Source organism: Harpegnathos saltator, unplaced genomic scaffold (genome assembly GCF_003227715.2).
Source record: "Harpegnathos saltator strain DR-91 unplaced genomic scaffold, Hsal_v8.6 scaffold50, whole genome shotgun sequence".
Classification (NCBI taxonomy): Eukaryota; Metazoa; Arthropoda; class Insecta; order Hymenoptera; family Formicidae; genus Harpegnathos; species Harpegnathos saltator.
Window position 1 is genome coordinate 667,579 of NW_020230316.1, and position 9,654 is coordinate 677,232.

Below are 9,654 nucleotides of genomic sequence, written 5' to 3' on the forward strand. Positions count from 1 at the left end.
GTCTCATATTTTAGGAATCAGGAAAACTCGTACTACACCTCTTCATCCTCAGTCAGATGGACAAGTTGAACGTCAACATAGAACAATTTTAAATTATTTGGCGAAATATATTTCTGATAATCAACGAGATTGGGATAAATGGATTTCTTTGTTTCTACTGGCTTTTCGCTCCTCTAAACATGAAGTAACTGGAGTTTCTCCAGCCGAAATGTATCTTGGTCAGGATCTTCGTTTACCTTTAGATCTTCTTCGAGGTCGGCCTCCCTCAGTTAAAGATAAAGAAGAAGAAAAGTAATTAAATTAAGGAAAAAACTGGATGAAATTCATCGTTTTGCTAGACGTCGTCTTCAAATTAGGTCTCAAAATACCAAATCTTGGTATGATCAACGTTCTAGACAAGTGACATTTGAACAAGGTCAAAAGGTTTGGTTTTTCAATCCTCGTCGTACAATAGGAAAAGCTCCGAAATTGCAAAGTTCTTGGGAAGGACCTTTTATAATTATAAAGAAACTTAGTGATGTCGTGTTTTGTATAGGCAAATCTTTCAAACATAAAAGAAAAGTGGTTCATGCAGATCGTTTGGCTCCTTTTCGAGAAAGAGATATTAAATAAAATTAAAAGAATCAATACATGTATATACATATACTTGTTTGTTTTCTTTTCCTTTTTCAGAATTTCCCATTCCTCTTTCCTTTTCCGTTTTCCGAGTCGCTGACGTCTTTTTCCACTGAGATCCGTTAAGGACCGCCCTCCCCACGGGTTTTGACCGTGGTTTTTCCGTGAGGCTTTGGGTGAATACCGGGGCGGGGATTAGGGGTGTTCTTTTAAAGAACGTCGGGTCCACGGGTTATACCCCCCCCCTTATCCGAAGAAGAAGCTGAAGAGCGGTGAGCTGGGACTTCGAGAGTCACGTCGACAACTTTTCGGCCTGATAGCTGTTGGGACAAGAGATGGCGTAGTCAAGAGAACCTGAGACAGCAGTCCAGGTTGTGACAAAGGATCGCCAAAGGTGCCCTGGAGCAGCAAAGATGGCTTGAAATTTTGGAGATAGACTTGAAGAAGAGCATCACGAACAACTTTTTCCATGGGATTGTCGGGACGACAATTTTGGAAGAGAGGGGACAGTGTTGTGCCCACACCTTTGGGGAACGTATTGTTCCCACGCTCTTGGGAGAAGACGCTCTGTGAAGAAGGCATATAGAGAATGTGAACAGCTGTTATCGTTGTCAAGGAGTTTGTTTACTAACAACTGGGAATAATAAGAGAGTCGCTCTAGTCCTGTCACAGCGTACGGACGTAAAGCGAATTCGTGCGATTATTTTGGAATTGATTGAGATCCGTTTTTCTAGGCTGTAAATAAAGCTTTTCTCGTTTAGTATATCTCGAGTTATTTCTTTCACGCGCGGGCACAACAATATATATAAGTGTATGTGGGCGGCTCGTTGGCTCGGTGTGGCGTCGACGATGCGCGTTCTTCCGTGCCCGTGATTCCCCGTTTAGTCGCAGGAGACGGTCCCTTATCCGCGGACTCCGAAAGGACGTCCCGCTGCCTCTTAGCGGTCCGCCGTCCTCGGCCACGAGTCCCGTTGAGGACGGATTACTCCCGTGGTTCTCTAGATGATTTCGGAGATGAGTTATTGCCGGTGACTAACTGCTGCCGACACGGACGGACGAGCACTTGTAAATCCGCGAACAGATAATGAGAAATATTTTGCTCCAGCGGCTGACTGCCGCCGACACCGCCGGACGAGCACTGATATCCGCGAACAGAACTTAGCAAATATTCTATGTCGGTGGCTAACGGCTGCCGACACAGACGTACGAACACTTATATTCGCGCACAGGAACTTAGAAACTAATCTACGTCGGTGCCTAATTGCTGCCGACGCAGACGGACGAGCACTGATAAATCGCGGAACGGCGGCTAACTGCTGCCGTTCATTCGGAAACAGATACTTACAAGGGACATTCGGCAACGCGGAAATTCAAAAAAATCTGAAACTCTGCATAATTGTAGAACAGATATACCTAATAACAAAACAATTTTTCGTTGGTGCCCAAAAACGGTTTTAAGGGTGGAAACAACCCCTTGAACAAAGTTGATTTTTGTCTTTCTAAGCGAATATTATCGAAACTATTAAAGATATGAAAAAATGTTTTAGACAAAAGTTTTATGGTTTTAAAAGTACTTTATTATGCTATATTTAGATTTTTTAAAAATGTAAAATTGTGTATAAAATACCCCCCTCCTTCTCTTTTTTCAAATTGTTAAAATCAATTGTCCAACCAAAATAAAGCTTATTTTATGACAAATTCAACCATATATAATAACATTATGTTTGGAAAAGGCAATATTGAAAAAAAAATTAAACATGCTCTTATATGTATGCTACGCGTACCAAACTTAAGGATTCGCTACTTGACGATGGCATTTCTTTCTTCCTCAAATCTTCCTCATAATTGCAAACTGTAAAAGATAAGGAAGGAAGAAAATAGAAAATCTAAAAAAGCAATAAAGTTGATGTTAAGAAGTAAGTAGGAGAAAAATAGCATGATAAGGATACAGTCACTAATATTTAAAAATGTTATAAATTATAAAATTTCACGTAATAGACGTTTATTTTGCCAACATTGCGGCTACCTTTTTCATTAATTTAAACGACACGCGTAAATATAAATAAATATGTGTGTGTGTGTATGTGTGTTTTTGTACGTGCGCACGTGTGTGTACATCATGGCAACATGCAAAACACTTGTCACAAGTTTTATGACTGTGCGACCAAAATAGCACTCTTTATCAAGTACAGTGCAATCAAGGTTCATTATATTGACATATGTTATCTTCATTCATTTGCATATAAAAGCTGTCCATTTTGGAATACATTTCAGTGTTATTGAAGCAGTTATTGAAGCAGTACGTATATTATTATTGCTGTGAGAAATGTTTAATTAAAATATCCTTAAGATTTGTATCATAATGTCAGTAATAAATCCAGCTAATGTTATTAATTTGTTAATTGCGACATTTCATTTCACAAATATTGCAATAACTCCTGTTAATCATCAAGAGGTGGAACTCCATGATACAATTACTGATTTAATAAAGAGTGCTATACATCACGATATTACGATCGAACATGAGTGGGAACTTGATTTTGACGATCCATCAGAACCGCATGACGTACAATTTGTAGATGTGTACGATATTGATGCTGAAGAAGATAATTATGGAAATGAAGTTTGCACTGTGGATGATGAAGGTGGAAATGTAAACTTAAATTATAAGAAAAAGGCAATCGAATTTTGGAAGAGTGGAAAGAAAGGACATTTATCTCTTACTTCTGTACAACATCGTTTTAGAAAAGTAAAGTTTAATTAAAAAATAAGAAGAATAATATATAGTAAAATACTTGAGGCTTTTACGGTGTACAGTGACCGGCAGTGATTCGTTCCGCGACAGAGAGAACTCTATTTCCCCTCTCGCGGAACGCATCATTGTCGGTCATTGTACATACAGCTTTGACTATAAGTATAAAGCATCCCAAAAAATTTATTTAAATTGTGTAACAAAAACATACTATATGAATATATGGAGAACATAATATAGTATACGAGTATATGGAAAAATAATATAATAAAAAAATATAATATAAGAATATGTGGAAAATAATATTTATTTTACAATATTTATTATAATATAATATAATATTAATATAATATAAATTATAATATAAATATAATATACATAAATATAATATACATATTATATTATAAAATATTAATATAATATTTATTGTAAAGAGATTATATATTTACTATGAGTATATGCATTGATTTCTAGGAAAATACAATGAGTTAGAGATGCTTTATACTTATGACCAAAGCTGTAAATTATAGTTATAGTTAGAGTAAATTATAGTTAGAGTCGCGTTGTTTTTTATTTTAAGTTTTACAATTTGATGTTTCGTGAACATTTAATTCGTATATAACTTCTTTTATTTTTGAATTCGAATTGTTTAATATTGAGATTTGTTTTCTTCTAGGTAAAATCTATTCAACAATTGCACAGATGGCAAGAACATGTAATGCGTGGGGGTTCAAATACAGACAAACTTGTAGTTATTGCTGAATATGTTCTTATAAAATTCCAAGAAGCTGTTAATAGAGGACTTATTATTCATGATATAAATCTGCGAAAATGGGCACTAGAAACAAAGGAACAAGTGGATTTTTCTTCATTTAAAGCAGGAAATTGGTGGATATGGAATTTTAAAAAGGCACATCGTATTACATCACGTAAAATAACTGCATTTAAAACGCGGTCTTCTCATTTAACTGATCTAACTATACGTCAAAACGCTGAGGAATTTGTAAATACAGTAAAGCCACATATTAATGTAATCGGTGCTGAATCAACTTATAATGCGGACGAAAGTGGCTTTAATTTAGAAATACATGCAGGAAGAACATTAGCTAATGTAGGAGTGAAGACAGTTGGAGCTACTATCCAATCTTTATCTGCTATGACTCATAGCTACACCATTATGCCTATTATATCTGCAGATGGACATCTGCTTTCGCCTTTGTATATAGTATTAAAAGAATCTACTGGTGTTTTTGGATCACAAGTAGAACAAACTCTTTTTAGACCAGTGAATATTTACATTGCGGCTTCAAAATCAGGGAAATTGACAACTGAACATTTCAAAAATTGGTTCCAAGAAGTGTATCTACCAAACACTGGAGAGAAAAGTATACTACTGCTTGATTCATGGACAGGACATTGCCCGAACCAATTGGAAGAACTTGTACCAAAAGACAAACATGTAAATATTCTAACAATACCAAAAAAAACAACTGCTTTTATACAGCCATTAGATGTTTTTGGTTTCAGAATCTGGAGAAATTTTGTTCGAAGCTTTTCTGATAGTGTTATTATAAATAATTATGACATAAATTTACATTTACGTAATAACATAATAAAATTGCAATCTTTAACACACAATCAACTGTCTTCTCCAAGATTTCGAAATTTATTTAGATATAGCTGATATAAAAGTGGTTATTTATCAACACGGCCTGAAAAATTTCATAATCCAATCGATTATTGTTATTTTAAAGAAGAAAAACGTATACCAAAATGTAGCATTTGTGATAAAATGGCTTTTATACGTTGTGCATGGTGCAAGCAATATTTTTGTTTTGAACATTTCTTTGAGCAATATCATTATTGTAATAATTATATAGAATAAATAATATTTAACTGTCCTCAATTCCTGTAAAATTTGTATATATTATAATCCATACCAAAATATAAGATATCTTTCACTCGAATATCTATATCGACTACTTAATTAATAAAACCTATATACTGAATGAAGCAAAACACATACACACAAATGTACACTGAATAAATTTATAAATTATATTTTTCATTATTAAATCCGTGTGTGTTCTCCTTTTTTCTTCATATCATTCATTTCCTTATTTGTTCTTTACAATTGAATTTAAAAGATTATCTATATTAGGGTTATATACACTCTCTCTGCGTCCTCCTTATCATGCTGTTCTTCTTCAACTTACTTCTTAACATCAACTTTATTCTTTTCTTAGATTACCTGTTTTTATTTCTTCCTTACCTTTTACAGTCAGTAATTATGAGGGAGAAAGAAATGCCATCGTCAAGCAGCGAACCCATAAGTTTGGTACGCGTAGCATATATATAAGAGCATGTTTAATTTTTTTTTCAATATTGCCTTTTCCAAACATAATGTTATTATATATGGTTGAATTTGTCATAAAATAAGCTTTATTTTGGTTGGACAATTGATTTTAACAATTTGAAAAAAGAGAAGGAGGGGGGGTATTTTATACACAATTTTACATTTTAAAAAAATCTAAATATAGCATAATAAAGTACTTTTAGAACCATAAAACTTTTGTCTAAAACATTTTTTCATATCTTTAATAGTTTCGATAATATTCGCTTAGAAAGACAAAAATCAACTTTGTTCAAGGGGTTGTTTCCACCCTTAAAACCGTTTTTGGGCACCAACGAAAAATTGTTTTGTTATTAGGTATATCTGCTCTACAATTATGCAGAGTTTCAGATTTTTTTGAGTTTCCGCGTTGCCGAATGTCCTTTGTTAGTCTAAGTCGGCGCGGCGGCTAACTGCTGCCTAACGTCGACGGACAAGCACTTAGCAATCGCGGAACGGCGGCTAACTGCTGCCGTTCGTTCGGAAACAGTTACTTAGAAATATCTCGATCTATAATTTTTACAAATTTTATTTGTAAAAATTTGTATTATTTGTAGCATTATTATACAATTACAAATAAAATTACAAATAAAAAATATTACAAATAATAATATTAATAATAAAGTATTATACATAATAATTTCTGCGCGCCGAGTAGAGAAAACTTTTCAGTATTGTCATAGAGAGGAGAGGAGAGAGACAGTCGCGCCCACGATTCAGATTATAGGCGAGAAAGAATTAGGCTCGCTCGCTGAGCGAGAACGAGAGCGAGAAGGAGGGAATGATATTCTCTCTCGCTCGGTGCGCGGACGATTGCCGATCGCGTGCCTCACACGGATAGATCGATTCGGCTATGTGTGCGTGTGTGCATGGCGAGGGAAATTCTCGTGCAAACCCGTCACCAAATTCGCATCACTGCTGTGAAATATTAAATTAATAAGTTGAATGCTGAGCTAATCAAAATGCTTATATGTCAATAATGTATATGTGTATTTCATATATTCTATTATCACCATGTACATAACATTCTTCATATAATGTTCACAACTTTTTTATAGTACTAATATTCAGATTGTTACATCATACAGTTTGTGCAAACACACATATACACACACACACACGCATATTGAAAAAAACAGGTTTTTTTTATTCCCAGTTTTACTTTTTATTTATTTATGTTTTGATTTCCGAAAAAAATTAAAACAAATAAAATGTATGGTTTGATAACCGCACATGTGAATTCATAAGAAGAACCTGCTTTTTTTTCATGTGTGTGTGTGTATGTGTGTTTGCATAATCTGTGTTATATAACAATGTGATTATTAGTACAATAAAAAAAGTTGCGAATATTATATGAAGAATGTTGTGTACATGGTGATAATAGAATATATGAAATACACATATACATTATTGACATATAAGCATTTTGATTAATTTAGCAGTCAACTTATTAATTTATTATCTGACAGTTCTTTTAGAAAAAAAGATTGCAAAAGAACGGATATCTGGCGACGGAATCAGGGAAGGGGGGGGGGGAACATATCCACCAGCCGGTGCGGAGGCTGCAGAACCATATCCTGCCGGTGCGAATATTATATATAATCTCGCATTTGGCTTGGGCGGCGTGCGAGGCCCCATTGGCCGCGACACAACACTTATAATCATTTTATAATTCCTCCACAAGCCAGGGCACGAGGAGAATCGTGCTTTTGCGAGAAAAATCGCGCTACTGCGACTTACGGGGATTCGCACCTCAGCCCGCCGGGTGATGGGTCCGTACACCATCACCGCCGCCAGATGCCGTCCGCAAGCTCTAAGACTTATTATGTATTTAATGGAGAATTATGACATCAAATATTTGAAAGTCTCTTTTGTAAAACTCCATCGCATTTCATTAATATGCAAATATATTAAAATCGCATAATTTTTAATTAAATAGATGTTTGTATTATATATTTACATTTGTATTATATATTTATTTATAAATTGTCCTATTTGTGTCATGTTTGGTGTCTTTTTAATGGTTAAACATCTCATGAAGCCATTATAATAATTTTTAAACGAATAAAACGCGAAACATAAAAGTTGTAATTTTCATGCTAGAAGGTATTTAAACCTATTCGTGAGTTCATTGCTACGGAGAGATTCCCGATGTCGCGAAAGCGAGAGCGAGAACGAGTAAAGAGCAAGTGAGATGTCACTATGAAAAGCGATACGTAAACAGATCGCCGCGAGCTTCGGCACTTATTGAGGAAGTGTCATCTCGCTTCCTCTATTCGTTTTCGGTCTCGCTTCCGCAACGTCGGGAATCTGTCGGTAATAAGAAACTCAGGCATTTAAATATTTTCTGATATGAAAATTACAACTTTTATGTATCGCATTTTACCTGTTTTATAATAATTGCAATGGCTTAATGAGATGTATTACCATTAAAATAATATCAAACACGACGAAGAAATCGGGCAATTATTGAATAAATATATTATACTAATGTTGAATATATAGTCAGTTAAAAGTATGCGATTTGTCATTTTAATGGTAAAGCATCTCTTAGCCATAGCTGCAACTTTCCCACCGATAAGGTATGAAGTAAATGTTTATTGCTGCTAGAATTGTTAGATAAGAGTGTTACTTACGAAAGTGACACTTACGAAACTCATGACAGCGATTCTCCACTGTCTCTACACGGATGCATATTGTGCGAGTTGGTGTATTCGATGATACATACTACTGCTCCAGTGGTACAATGTGTCGCGTAATACACTGACACAATGATATATACATATATGCATTTGGGAAACAGTAAAGAATCGGTGTTGCGCTCTGACTTCGTGCGTGCCGCAACATATAAGCAGCTCGAAAAAAACGTCCGACGAAAGCGTTACGACGTTACGCGTGATAACGCGAATAATCAGCTTTCAAATATTCTTTTTACACTTACTTATCATATAATTAATGTTAGTATTAATTTCTCTAAATAATGGGACGAAGCATAAATGAAAGAAACTTGTCTTCCTGGAGTCGCAGACTGTCAAGAAAAACAGGATGGCTTAGAAGGTATGTATAATAAGAAACCCTCTACGCACACACACACACACATACACACCCACATACTCACACACATCCTCACATCCATACATACACACATACAGACAGACACACACACACACACACACACACACACACACACACACACACGCAGAAATACACGCACAGCAATATATTCTTCAAATAATTATGACAAATATTTCATCCAAATATTTTCTACTTTACTAATTTTGCATTTTCTCTACAAATAATTGTAATAAAATTTTTTATTATAAAATTTACTTTGAGAATAATACAGTCCTTTGTTTATAACCATATTTAATTAAAAAAAATATTAAAAATTAAAAAAAAGAGAAAGATGTCAGAAGCAATCTATCGAGACTGGCAATCGTATACAATACTGTACAGCACATGCGATTTGCATGAGTTTAGTTAATAAAAAGAATGCCAGAAGCGATCTGTCGGGACTGGCAATCGTACATAATACTGTGCAGCACATGCGATTTGTATGAGCGCTCTGGTTAATCAAAAAGATGCCAGAAGCGATCTGTCGGGACTGGCAATCGTACATAATACTGTGCAGCACATGCGATTTGTATGAGCGCTCTGGTTAATAAAAAATATGCCAGAAGCGATCTCTCGGGACTGGCAATCGTATATAATACTGTACAGCACATGCGATTTGTATGAGCGCTCTGGTTAATCAAAAAGATGCCAGAAGCGATCTGTCGGGACTGGTAATCGTACATAATACTGTGCAGCACATGCAATTTGCATAAGCACTCTGCTTAATAAAAAAGATGCCAGGAGCGATCTGTTGAGACTGGCAATTGTATACAGGATGTCC